At 38.2% G+C, this 11,549-nt stretch overlaps 1 long non-coding RNA gene across 2 annotated transcripts; it reads left to right on the top strand.

Moving 5' to 3' along the window:
- Window positions 1-309: 309 nt before the first annotated feature.
- LOC584824 lies at window positions 310-7,680 on the top strand. Of its 2 annotated transcripts, none has more exons than XR_004065114.1 (7): window positions 310-416; window positions 1,431-1,557; window positions 2,572-2,735; window positions 4,742-4,823; window positions 5,922-6,104; window positions 7,125-7,231; window positions 7,497-7,680. It is a non-coding gene; the product is annotated as a development-specific protein LVN1.2 (long non-coding RNA). The 2 variants fall into 2 exon arrangements; XR_004065115.1 differs by lacking the exon at window positions 310-416 and adding an exon at window positions 465-616.
- The last annotated feature ends 3,869 nt before the right edge of the window (window positions 7,681-11,549 follow it).

Raw genomic sequence — 11,549 nt, 5'->3', positions numbered from 1 at the left:
CACCACTTACCCTCCGTTAGCTCTCCAGTTGAGACGCATCTTTTTACTTGCACTGTAGCTTAGTTCTTTGTTACTGCACTCAATGTCATGTGTTCTTGGGATTGCAGCCCCAGCAATCAAAGTACGACTTTACTCTACGAAGAGGAATGTACTCATTGGAAGAAGAAGAAGATCTGTCTAGAATCTAGATTTTTTTTTGGTTTCGAGTAACGGGGGCCCATACTAGCTTCCCTAGCTTGCACCGCAAAAGTGGGCGTTTCTATTTTATTGGACCAAAGTTCAGATCACATGACTCTTTGTTTGTCACGTGATATATATAACTCGTGTAAATCAAGTGACATGTTTTGATCTGTTCACTCAGCTCAGCACAGTAAATGTTTTTTTTTCATCCGCAGCGATAGATCTGTTCTGAAATTGTAAGTTTACAAATGCACGATATAACGATTCATTTAGGATAGGAGGATTTTATAGACTAACTTGTGTATTAGAGCATTAATCTGTGCCAATAATGTTGTTGCCGATTGCCTTGGCTGCCTAAAATAGGCAGGCGCAGGCAAGGCGGCCGCAGCCGAGCTACAAGCAAACACTGGCTTAGCCTTTACTCCGCACCTCCCCGGTATACTCCCCGCCTAATTTCGGCAGGCTCTGCGGTAGACCGAATTTGCCGTCTCTTTCGTTCGTTAGCCTCTTATTGGGGTAGGGTCGGCTCTGAGCAAAGAGACGGAAAATTCGGTCTAGCTCTGCGGGTTCGGGTGGCCGACCAGTTTCTTTCAAAATATTACAATTGCAATCTTTGTTGAAAAAGCTGTCGGTATTTGCATACTGCACGAGCTAAGATTGTATATTTTGTCAAACCATCGGCATCAGACCTAGTTTAGGCTAAAGACCAGAAGAAAATTTCCTCTTTTTAGATTGACTGTGAAGTGTGAGTGTTGATGTTGCATGTTCATGAATGTTGCATTGCAATGCAAACACTGCACTTCCATCGATCATCACTAAATCCAGGGCTTGTAACAAGCCCTGACTAAATCAGTCAATATAAAAAGAGGATATTTCCTTCAGGCGTTCAGGGCCCTGTTTCCTTCTGTTTTTGCTAGCATTAGTATGCACATTGAGAATTTTAGTAATTTTAAGTCACAACTTACTGTATTTCTTGACCTAGAAGCTGCCTGTTTTTTAAAATATATATATTCTATTGCGATGTCTTGTAGGCCTATAAATTCTCGTTTAAAAAAAATAATAATAATACCATAGTCCATACTCTTGAGAATTAATTTGCCCATATTCTGATCCAGTGTGCATAGGAATGCCAGCAAATCCATCTCAAAATGATCCAAATGTTCTCAATATGATTGATGTATTTTAATCAGATATTGACTAATTGTAGACTTTGTCACCTTTCCTTTTAAACATTTTTGCCTTGTTTACAGCCTAACGATTATAACGGCAAGATGAAAACTTCAGCGATTATTTCCCTGCTTACCTGCATTGTGATGATGGTGTCAGCACAACAGCCAATTCCTTGCTGTGCTCCACAGCAGTTTGTTCTTCATTATGGTAAATATTTAGTTTTGATAAAGGATAATTAAACCAAAGGCCCATTGCAAAAAATATTAATTTAAAAATTAATTTTGAAAAGGATAAGTTGTAATTTCATTGACATCCCATTGAAATGTTTCATTGAAAATTAACACATGTCATTCGGGTGTCCTCAAACTACATACGTGATGTGTCGCTGATTTGCCAGATTTTTATCCTACTTCTTTTCTTATTTTGTTATTGAAGCAATTCTCCATATGACCTTGCCTCTAATATTTTGTTTTTTTACTTTTTCTTTAAAAGTGAATAAAGAATATGCATTTTATTTACTTGATAAGAATTTATCAGGAAAAATTATTATATTTGATTTTATTTTGTATGGTATGAAGCATTATAATTGGAACTGCCCTTTTATATTTTGTTTTGGCATACAATACAAACAATTTTCAAAATTTATTATACATGTGTAGTTGTGTACCATACAAAATATCATCATTTTCTCTCTTTTTCTTTGTTAGTTGCTTCATACATGAACTGTGAATTTTGTTTGTTTTCATTACATTTAGTTGAATTGGATTGAATATAAAATCAGGAAATTGTCTAAATCGTAATCACTCTACCGTTACTTTCACTGCGTGTGATGTAAATGCATGTTACATGTATATAGGGACATTATTTATTTTAACCCTTTCAACAATATGTTTTCTCATTAACGCATTATGCTGCATGAATAAATGCGATAACAGCATTCAAAGATTTTAAATAGCATGGTTAGATAGAGCAAGCTGTAAGCATACAAACACAATATGAACAGTATTATTTTGCTCCAAATTTGTTTACTGGTATGTTTCTTTCAACATCATCATCATCATCTAGTGCCGTCCCCTCGGAAGGGGTTGGCGGCTATGCACCTCCATTGCTTTCTGTCATGTACCCTTGTTCTAACTACTCCATGATGGGGAGGAGTGCATTTCTTGATATAAATGAGCTTGGGTACATTTCCAAACATTGCGATTTCTTTCTCATGTACAGAGCAAGTTTTAGCCACACAAACTGCGGATATGCCAATGGCTATCACAGAGGAAACATTAGATGCTGCTTATGATTTTGTGAATGCCTTGGTAGGCATGGACCTCACCATCCGTCCGCTTAATCAACCTGAAACCAAAGCGAGGCTCGTACAGAACTTCACTGCGGTGAGTAGAAAACCACTCTTGATACTCTAATTCAAATCGACTGCAAACTGATAACAATCACAACTCTGTACTGAAGACAGATATATAGGAGTTTGTAAGTTCGCGACTGATTGGAGGATATATGCAAACAATCTGGATCAACCGCAATTCTTTATATGACAGGGCCTAGGCAGTAGCACTTCTAAAGGAGGGCTTAGGGTCCCCCTCTCCCCCCCCCCCCCCCCCCCCCCCCCCCCCCCCCAAAAAAAAAAAGATTTAAAAATAAAATTCTTCAAGCCTGGACCTACTCCCCCCCTCCATTTTTATGATAAATGAATTTTAACAATGCACGTGTATAAACAAAAAATAATGCCAGAACCCATAAGTCCCCGAAAGCCAGCCCCCTCCCCCAATTCTTCTTCTTCTTCAATTGCCCCTTGGGCCCAGGTTGATCTTTGGAATCTAAATCTAAATACTCAACACTTCTAATGGAGTGAAGTGAATACTTTGGGATATTAAGTGTTTACTGCAGATGCTGGTAAGGAAGCTGGACCGATTAATTTCTCGTGTGTACATGAGGAAGAGACGGATCTAGATTTTGTGGTTAGGAGTATTGATACGATCAATTTTTTTATTAAGGTCCTAAATAAAAGATCGCTTGCATAAGTAGAAAGAACAGCAGTGTCATGGAATGACCCTTTTCTTGTTCTGAAAGTTATGTTTAAGACTTGTGACGAGACTAGAAGAAATAGTTCGGAGAAAAAGGGGAAGAGGAGAGTTGTTATCTACGTAATGGCAGTTCGCCAACAGCGACGACAGTCGCTAACAGTTTAGCAGTTTGCTTGCAGTTCTAGCATTTCTATGTTGAGATGGGAACTCTTTAGATAATCCTTAGGGTATGTTTATTCATTGAGTTATATTTCTTAAAATACAGTGCTGTAAAATGCCACTGAAAGTAGTTGCAAGTTATAGATTACAGTTGCACTATGGAAGCGATAGCCTAGATCTATATGAATAGTCTATGTGTAGTGACGTGAAACGAATCGCGAACATGGATTCGTTGAAAGTTTGATCGATAGTTTAGACGGTCTTTTGAAGACCTTTTCCTTTGTGAAAAGATAAAGTAGTTTAAAATTGATGGTTGTCAGGAAGATGATATGTGAATTTAACTTAGTTATGAGCATGGGTAGACTTTGAATAAGTTAAGACCAAACTATGTTTACTTGCGTAGGTACGTGTGAAGGTATCTTAGTTATGAGAACCTCTTCACGCACGATTTAATGTGCGGATGAATATCATTTTAGAGATAACGTGATAAGTTCATGATTGTTAGTCTCGTTTAAGGGCTTGAGAAAGTTTCTTGTTTGTGTTATTGATTATTATTTTTGTCTATGATTATGCATTTATGCTTTAAAGATTTGTGGTTTATTGAAAGTTGGCATATTATTATAACTATAAAATTTAGATTTACTGACACAAGAATGGAACTTGAGTATATGTGGAAATTGGATTCCTAAGTGTTAAACGTATTACAAGAACATATATTTAGTGTTTTCATTTGTTGTATTTTGCAGGAATTATCCCACACAGTTGTTGAATTTTCTCTTCACTTTCCAATGATGGTCCACGACAGTGTCACAATAAAGGAACCAACATGAGTTAAACGGATGTCTCCTTTGTTTCATCATTGAATTGCAACAACGTGATTAAACTAGAAGTCACATAAATCCTTTGAGTCCGTATTCCATCACAAGCAGTATCTGTACAGACTACACAGTATACTAATATTTTTGTTTAATATCCAAATGCTGTTTGTTTCCAGGAACTTCAAAGGAAAACAAGCATTGAAATCAAAATAACTGCTTTTCATTTACCCCCCTCCCCCCCCCCCAAAAAAAGAAGAAAGATAATTGAATAAATGAAAATCAGAAATGGCATGCTATTTACCTACTTTTCATTGAAGTAGTGTGGTACATTGAAGACCAACAACCAAATTGAAAGCTGAAGTATTTATAAATATCTTGCAGGGTTACCAATGGATCATACAAGGAGCGACTTGTATCAAGCAATCTTTGGCTGCTGTTACCCCACCCGCAAGATGTGTACCAGGTAACAGAATTACTAATAGATAATGATAATGATGTCAGGCTTATATAGCGCATTTTATTTTGCAATCTCTATGTGCTTAACAAATAGCAAAGGAACAAAGTTACATATTATAAACATTTGGAATAGTTACAGTAACTTAATTACATCAGTCAAGAAATTACCGGTATAGCAATACATGAAGATTCTAAATTGAAAACAGCCAACAAAATTAAGATTTTTAAAGGATAAAATATAACGTCATAAAATATTACCTTAAAGATAAACTTTAGTACTGGTAATGCGATTGCATTGTGAAAGAAAAGTTGTGGAAAGGATCAGAAACAGTTGATCATGTAGCATGTATTGGTGTGCACTGCAAGGTTCTGGAGTCATCAAAATCATAATAAATTTGACCGAGTCTTGGTAAAGTAACAAACACTGTACACAGAAAGCTATATATGGGACAACACACATGGTGTCGGGGCTAGACTAGTACTACCTTGATTTCCTTGTCTTTCTATGCTCATTACTCAGCCAGTATACATTTTCTTCCAAAATTGTTTGGCACATGTCATTTATTTGTAATCTTTAACATTCAGTGTAAGTTTCGTTTGATTCTGTGAGAATAAATTTTCTTTTTTTTTACCAGAACTGGAGTTTATCTTTAATTAATAACACAATGTGAATAAAAGTTGATTCCTAGTTTCTGATCCAGACTTATTGTTGAAAATGATAAGGGGGTTCCATGTTATTTGATATTTTACTAAGATGGCCACCGCACATGCATTTCGTGTATAATTTGGGACTTCAAATTCCCCATTAAATACACTTTTAATTGGGTTTTTTTATACTCAAATGAACTATAAAAAATATGTTATCAATACTTGTACATAATACTGGGCAATTGATGTTTTATAGGGTTCAATACATTTATGAAACCTCATGTTCATTGCTTGGGATTATATGAAGACAGGTAGTCTTCATTTAGGTGAAATAGGATCAAATTGAGTCTTTTGCTTAATAATTTTTAAAGCTTTTTGAATTGTTTATGTAAGTCATTTGCCTGAACTAATTTTATCCACCTCTTCCTTTTCCCATCACTCTTCTAACACTCACTAGAGGATGCAGTGTTCGAGGGGACATTCGATGTCGGACTGGAGAAGTTAAAGGTCCATACATGGCTCATCAATGCCACCGCTCCTGGCCCGATCAAGGGTACGCAGCGCTACACTGTCGCAGACTACATGTGCACACCATTCAGTAGCACGTTCATCGGGACCGAGTCCAACACACAGCCACCAAGTAAGTGCTAGAGTAATAGAACCCACCCTGTGAGTGTCAGCTCCAGATCTTATACTGTACTCCTAGAATATGGGGGGGGGGGGGGGGGGGGGGGACTCATCTCAGAATTGTGTAGAAATGCCTCAGTGATGTTGATCATCTGACTGCTAAAAAATATATACCATGTGCAGCTTTGACAATATTGATATCGTGTCCAATTGTCCCCGGTCTCATGTAACTTTAGTAATGTGAGTTTCCATCTCCTTTCCAACATCATGGCTGGCCCAAACCTCATCTTAGAGAAGAACAAGGGCACATGTATTAATGGGAGTCACTCGTCAGTTTCCATGTGCAGAAGGCCATAATTCGCTGACACCAGACTTGGTTGATACAAATCATTAACGTGTGTGCAGGTACTAGGTCTGCACACAGCGAACCCGTAGGCCAATCAAAAAAGTACCCCCTCATCTCTCGGAGAGAGTCTTTGGGTGACTGGGTGAGGGAAAAGTGAGATAATGGCTTTACCATGTGGGGGGATGGTCAGAAACCGCAGTACGTTACATAAGGCCTACTGGTCATGAAACTGAAGGCTAATCCTGGTGATTGACAGCACCTCTTATTTGGTAAATACCCAAACTGTGTTGAATTCTCCATGAGAGCTAACCACTGAGTGTCTTTAATGGTGATTTCTTGATGAAATTTGAAGAAGAAAAAATATATTTGCATTATTTTGTAAGGTTCAATCATGTATTTGTAAACATGAATAAAAACTGGGCAGTTTATATTGCAAGGCTCGACACTAACAGGAGCCCGGGATAGATGGGCATGGGCGCCCAAAATCTAAGGTCAGTCCTCCAAGATTTTAAAGTTTTACTTTATGGCTCATTTATACAGATTGTAAAGTGTTACAATTCGGACCCCCTATTAAAACAAAGTTAGTGTGGAGCCCTGCTTATAGTCTATGAATTAAAGCAATGTGCACATTACACATTTGTCAGGCCTGATCACTAAGCTTTTTTCGTGGCTCTCTTTTTCTTTTAGCAACATTTGTCAACTCTGGCAACTACATGAATTTCTCCAACAAGATAACTGATCCAGATCACTGGTTCAAATTGCCATCATCATGTAACAGCACCGCATCAGAAGTGGTAAGATTCGTTCATCAATTCTGGCTTTATGTCTACTTTCTGCCGGGCAATCACAGCCCGTTAATTTTTTGTGTTCATTGTTCCTTTAGCTTTCATTCATATTGTTTGATTATGGCTTTCTGTTCAGTCTTGCGATTTACTCTGATGAGGGCAAAAGTAAAGCTTCAGAATGTCTGTTTTCTCATTTTCGATTTTGTAGTTCATACCAATCATCTCTTTAGTTATTTGTATTATCTAGATACTTTCTTTCCATTTTTCTTTGCAGCCTGTGACTGAACGAATGATCAAGCTTTCAAGTGCACGTCACATGCGATTCTTCTAACTTCTGAAGACATCATGTTCACAATCATGATTTATCCTCATAGTAGTAACCTTAAAGCCTATCTGCACTAGTTTGGCCAAGGGGGGTTAGACCTCCCTGCAAGGTCACCAACAGGTGGTTATCTCATCAAATCAGCTCTCAGTTAACATAAGAAAAACGGAACCGTGGAGGACAGTGGGGGACCAATGGTCATCGATTAGGCATTGTTTGCTATATAGAGGGCGCAAGTAGCTATAAGTAGTGCAGTGGGGCTTAAAAGTAATGGCTAGTTCTGGTAGTTAAAGGATATTGAAATAGTCTCATGCTGTTCTATGTAGAGTGCCTAATTTTTGTTCTAGTTTTCACTCCATGATTTCCAGTAAATTTTAGGGAAAATGTTTGGCAGGACTCCAAAATAATAGAGGATATCACTCTACATACGGTATTACATTTGCTTCACACAAATTTTGCAATTTCATGCCCCCCCCCCCCCCCCGCCCCATTTCTTTGGAAAATCCTGGATCCGCCCCTGGCTATATGTGATGGCTTAGTAAAAATGCTGAATTGATTTGAAAACAAGCCTTCATACCAGTTATGAAAAGAATTTTTTTTTTTTTTTTTTTTGGGGGGGGGGGCTGGGTGAAGGAGGGAGGCTGACCATGGTCATATATGGGCTTTACCCATGATCCTAATCCTAAATACAGTAATATTTCATTTTTGTTGGGATGAGAGAACATTGCCACAAAGAATGAGAAACTATCATCGGTCTTGTTATCCCATGTCTGATGAAAAACCAACCCGAGCCTTAATCAATTCCAGGGCTATTGGTATATTAGGGCATCACTAGATGTTAAAAAATTGTTTGGTTCTACACAGTGGCGTACGCAGGATTTTTTCAAGGGGGGGGGGGTTTTAAAATCGGGTCCAAAATTTCGCAACGACTCAGGAAAATTTGAAAATCGCGCCGGCCAAAAAGTCGCTCAGTGGGGGGGGGGGGGGGGGTGGGGGGTGGGGGGTGGGGTAAGAGGAAACTTTTTTTTTTTTGACATTTGGTTCCATTGGGGGGGGGGTAAGGTCACCTTTCTTAGGTCAGCCATGGGGTAATTTTTTATTTTTGTTTTTATTTTTTAAATAATTTAAAAAAAAAAAAAAAAAAAATCCAAAGGGAGGGGGGGGGGGGGGGGGGGAGGTTTAGGGATTTTTTAGGGGGGTTTACACACATAAAAATACCAAAGGGGGGGTTTAACCCCCCAAACACCCCCCTGCGTACGCGCCTGGTTCTACACCTTCATTGAGTTTTGTTTTCTGACGCTAAATCTGTTGTTGTCTAGAAGCAAACTTTGGAATCGTTTCAAGCCTTGTTGGCTAATATGAAAGTCTTTGAAAGCGTTTTGAGTCTTGTAAGCAAATTTGGAATTTAGAGGACTTTTTGAGGATCATTTGACTTCAAATTGTCTTCCGATTTCCCTGATCATTGAGATGAAAACGAATTTATAATGTGTAGGTAAAAATGAATTGTAAATAAAATCTTGCCAAATTTGACTTAATTCTGTCTTGCAATGAAGAATTCTGTAATGAAAATATATTAACTGAAATGATTATAGTAAATTGTGTTCAAATCTACATCGACAGTACTTAATTAATTAAATTAGGCACTTAAGCATGTGATCCTTTTGGAGAAGAAAGAAAATCGACGGTATGATGTCAATGGTTTGTAAAACAGTTTGATACGACAAGGGACTTTTACTGCTAGATTTTTGATATTTGTATAGAAAATACTTTGTTATAATGGTTCTTATTTAGAATACAATGCTATGAAATGTAATGTCAATACTATATTGACTGGCTGATGTTTCATGTCCTGTTATGTGTAAAAATATGATTGTCTTTAGAAACACTCCCAAAGAAGATTTTGAGTAGCCCGTAAAAGCGGTTTTGAAATGATTCATCATCATGATTTTATACTGAATATGTACAAAGACACGTATTTTATATATTGTATTTCAGATTTAAAATTTCAATTTACAATCAATCCAAACTGAACGTAGTGAAATTCTATATTTCTATGCTTGTAAAATCAATTTTATATACAATGTTGAATGAAATGTTTCCAATAAAGAAAAATTATACAAATGCTTGAAATAGAATGTTTGTTAATGGATTTTATGTTTGCATATAATGTATATAAGTCTTAAATCTCATGACATGAACACTTACAGTTCATTTAAAACACATAAAACGACACACAAATATTGTAGAGAAATACATTAGTAATAACGCAATAATGAAGCATCTTTAACAACTTTGAAGCGATATTTTATCGGTTCTAGGACAATCGCCCCTTGGCCAATTACCAGCGGGACAATCAACCCCCCCGGAAATTTACCCCTAGAACAATTACCCCCACCCCTAATTGCCCTGGGGGGGGGGGGGGGGGTAATTGTTCTTGGGTGGTAACTTTTTGAGGGGAGGGGGGTATTGTCCTTGGTGGTAGTTTTCCGGAGGGTGATTGTCCAGGGGTAAGGACTAAACAAATAATGTTGTTTGTCCTTTGCGACCGACCGACCCCAAAATCTTGATATGTACGGTCGGCTTTTTAAAGAAAAAAAATATTAAAGCATTCAAAACTGAGAAATATCAGCCCAAAGAGGGAGACGAAGAAGAAGAAAAAGATTTCCGACCCACGTTTTGGCACCTAAAAGGAAAACAACATTCCTTTTTTTTTAAGGCCTAATTGTCCTGATATGTCTTTTATCAAATATTATATTATAATATGGTTTATCATTAGTACAATTGACAACAAGTATTTTGTATATTTGTATGTGTATTGTAATATATTTGAGATGTAATTTGTTTGTGTACATCAGGGCTCCCTTGTAAAGCAGGCCTTGCGGCTTGAATGGGACTACCCTGCTTTTTATAAAGAAAACATGAATAAATAAATAAATAAATAAGGTATTTACAGCGGAATCATCGATAACAAAAATAACATATCTGGCTATCACACTTCACGTTATAATAATATTTATTACCATGTTATAAGTAAGTCTTCATGCAAACCCAGAACGGCGATTTAGTTTTGAAATACATATGGTGAAGCTGTAAAATGAAAATAAACGCCCACCCCCTCTCTCTCTCTCTCTCTCTCTCTCTCTCTCTCTCTCTCTCTCTCTCTCTCTCTCTCTCTCTCTCTCTCTCTCTTCTCCCTCCCCATATCTCTTATCTTTCTTTCTCACTCCCTGTTTCTATATTATTTATCATGCTCTTTCTCTTTGTCCCTCTCTCCATCTCTATTCTATCTTTCTGTTTCTGTAGTTCCCTCTCATTATGTATGATAAAAGAGGAAATGCCTCTCCTACATCTACCAGGCGCGTAGCCAGAGAGGGGGGGGGGGGGGGCAAAAAAAAGAGGGAAAAAAAATAAGAAAGGAAGAGGACGTAGGAAGAAAAAGGATTAAGAGTCGAGAACGGTACAACGAATTGTCTTCTTTCTCTAATAATTTAATGAAACGTCAGAGCTTCCGCGCTTCGCGCGGGAGGGGGGGGGGGAACTGAATTCAGATAAGGATTAAGAGTCGAGAACGGTACAACGAATCGTTTTCTTTCTCTAATAATTTATGAAACGTCAAAGCTTCGCGCGGGAGTGGGGGAAACTGAATTTAGATAAGGATTAAGAGTCGAGAACGGTCCAACGAATCGTCTTCTTTCTCTAATAATGCAATGAAACGTCAACGCTTTCGCGCTTCGCGATGGAGGGGAAAAACTCCCCCTCCCTGCACCCACCCCCCCCCCCCCCCCCCCCTAGGGAGCGCGCTCTGTTAGTGATTCGCACGCTTTGCGTGCTCACCACCACCCCCCCCCCTAAAATGAAATCCTGGCTACGCGCTTGGTTTTTACTAAAGGGGCTTTCACACCGGGCCTTGCGTAGAGTTGCGTAGAGTTGCGTAGAGTTGCGTAGCGACTACGCCGATCGTACGCAACCCTACGCCGATCGTACGCAACCCTACGCAACTGTACG

The sequence above is a fragment of the Strongylocentrotus purpuratus genome, unplaced genomic scaffold (genome assembly GCF_000002235.5).
Source record: "Strongylocentrotus purpuratus isolate Spur 01 unplaced genomic scaffold, Spur_5.0 spur5_contig_845, whole genome shotgun sequence".
Lineage (NCBI taxonomy): Eukaryota > Metazoa > Echinodermata > Echinoidea > Camarodonta > Strongylocentrotidae > Strongylocentrotus > Strongylocentrotus purpuratus.
Note: the sequence above shows the minus strand (reverse complement) of the source record. Positions and strands in the feature narration are given on the sequence as shown.